Consider the following 2,901-nt stretch of genomic DNA (forward strand, 5'->3'; position numbering starts at 1 on the left):
GGGCTTGATGTGCCATTGGGACTTTTGTAAAGAGTTTCGCAAGGGCGTCAAAGGTGGCTTCTGCTGGGAGCTCATTTTCAGCTTTGATTTTTGCTTTCTCTCTTCTCACGTACCTCTCGACTCGTTGTAACGCTTGCCTCTTTATTGTGTCATTCATCAGGGGGTTGGCTCCACTATGTTGTTAGTGCTCCACAGAGGGATAACAGAAGGCTTTAGTCTCTGGAGGACTCTCTTGCCAACATTTCTTCTACTTCTTTCTTTTCAACGTCTTTGAATTCTGCTTTCATGCCACTACAAAGAGGAAGGTATTTGGTTCTGAAGGTGTCAAAATGCATACGTCTGAGCATTGTGGTGGTGCCATCATTATAGTAATGCTAGCTTCTGATGGTCTCAACAGTGTATGTTGTGAAAAACACTCTGTCTACCAACTTTCAGTGGGTTTCTAATTGAACAAACAGAAGATTATCAGAACACCAAGCATCCCATGTATCTTGCTGTAGAGCATCTACGAACAAATTCCAACTCTTTTCCTTCCTGTCTTTGTAAACCTCCACAGACCAAGACTCCTGAAGCTTCTTCACAATCTCCCACTTGATGATGTCTGGAAACTTCTCAATGAATGCCAAATCTTCCATGTATGGTCATTGTCTCCGTTTATACTCTTCAGTTTGTTCCCAAACAGTTTGCCACCAAGATGCAAGTTTCTGCTACTTCAACAGCAAGAGGAAACTATCCACCACATAGAGCATGCATCATGATGGTGATGTGTTTTCGCCATTGTGGGATGAACTTCTTGTGGAAAGTGGCTTTGATTATGAGAAATTCAAACTCTTTAGTGGAAGAAGGAACTTTACAAGCATCCATTGAATTCTTCTCTTTTTGGCAATGCCATTTCCTTCATTTTCAGCCTCTTCTAGTGCTTGTTGATGGCAAGGTTCCCCGGCTGCGCATCAAAAACATGGAGCCCCAAAAGGAACACCAAGGAAAAGTAAATTCTCTTGCAAGAAAATCTATCTTGTAACATCAACAAGCTTGTTTTTTAGGTTTTATATGATCACAATGAAGAAAAGAACACCAGGCACAACAAATCTTCATGCAGCATCATGTAGATCTCCCACGGATTTGATAGAATCAACCATATTCTTCAATATCTTCACAAAATCCATCAATAGAACAAAGAAAGCAAAGGAATACACCATCTTTGAATGGAAATACATCACATAGTATTCATCTTCAATATCTTTATAGTCTTCTCTCTCAATCTCTCATATACAATCTTTTTGTTTTAATAGAATTGGCTATCTCTGACTCTCTCTCTCTCTCTCTATCAATAATACATCATACCCTCACTACAATCTCTCATAATCACTCACAATAATCCTTCTTAGGTCATGGATACCCCTCCCAATAGGTATGTCTGATATGAAGAGTCACCAGAGCCACTACAGTGTCTTTTCACAGCTCACCACTGTCACTTCACTTCAGTCTTTACTTGAGTCTTTAGCAACTACTTCTTTCACTTCTTTTAGCTCTTTTGCACTTGTATACACCTCTTTCCAAGGCTAGAAAACTTTCCCAAGCTATACTCTCATCCATCAGAACACATACAGAAGCATACAGAATAGTCACAGTACAGTACTAGAATAGCTATAGTACAGTTACAGTACAGAGACAGAAGCTCTACAGAAGACCTACAGAAGGTTACAAAAGGTCATCAAAACCTCATAACTCATACTCAAACCATTCCAAACTCTCAAAAACTATTCAATAAGCTTTCACAAAATCTCAAATCTTCATCAATCATCAATTCGTCCCTCCTTACAGAGAGAAAACAGAACAAAACAGAAGCTCATCAGAAGGTATACAGAACCAATCAAAACCTATCAGAACATCACATCTCTACTGAAAAACATCATGAGCTTCCAAAACATAATCAATATCATCCAAAACACTCTCAAACCACTTCTAAACCAATCAATCATCTCATAAAATCAACCATTCAACTCTCAAAGACAACAAAAATCAACCAAAAAAACAGGTCATTTCAACACTCAACACCGTCGTGCTACTAGGTTCTTAATTTTTAATTATCGACCAATCTAAATGGTATGCATAAAAATCAACAAGCTTTTCATCATTTCATTTAGCATTTAAACACCTTTTATACACTCTACCCCCTCACCCGTTTAGATTGTGCACTATTCAATGGTTTAGGGTGATATTTCCATGTTTTTATTGCATGAAAAGCAATAAAAACTCACTGAAACATAAAGGTAGGGCTGAACTGAGGCTAAACCTCATACTTCAGACCCTCCATACATACACAAACATGAATCTTATTTTTCCTTAATTTTCGGTACTCAAAATCCATTCTCCCCTTATTTTTTTTCATTTTTCCTATTTTTTCTTGTATTTTTTGCAATATTAAATAACCCAAAATTCAAAATGAGTTGTGGGCTGTGGCCCTTAGGTTCATTTGTAGAAAAAACACAAATTTAGTTGGTGTGTCTTACTATATTTCCATTTATATATCAAAAACACCCAATTTTCTCATATTTTGCATGTTTTACGGGTTTTACACCATTAATTTCATCCATAACACTTATGATTTTATAATTTTCTAATATTAAATAGTTGAAAGACATTGCAAACAACATTATAATGCATAATCATCCCATGGGAACAAGTATTCATGAAGCAAATGGCATAAAATATCAATTTCCTTTGTAAAAATGAGATTATTGTTCTTTGCGGGTTACATGTTTTTATTTGTCATATCTTGGGACTGATTTCCAGCCACCATTAATGCTCATGATAGTCCACAATCAGAAATCTTCCTTCCTCTTGAACCACGGAGCAATCCGGTCTTCATTGGACAAGCATCCGTCATCCATTCTTCTT

This window comes from Lygodium microphyllum, unplaced genomic scaffold (genome assembly GCF_053477565.2).
Source record: "Lygodium microphyllum isolate KBCC unplaced genomic scaffold, Lygodium_microphyllum_v1.1.10 scaffold_36, whole genome shotgun sequence".
Classification (NCBI taxonomy): domain Eukaryota; kingdom Viridiplantae; phylum Streptophyta; class Polypodiopsida; order Schizaeales; family Lygodiaceae; genus Lygodium; species Lygodium microphyllum.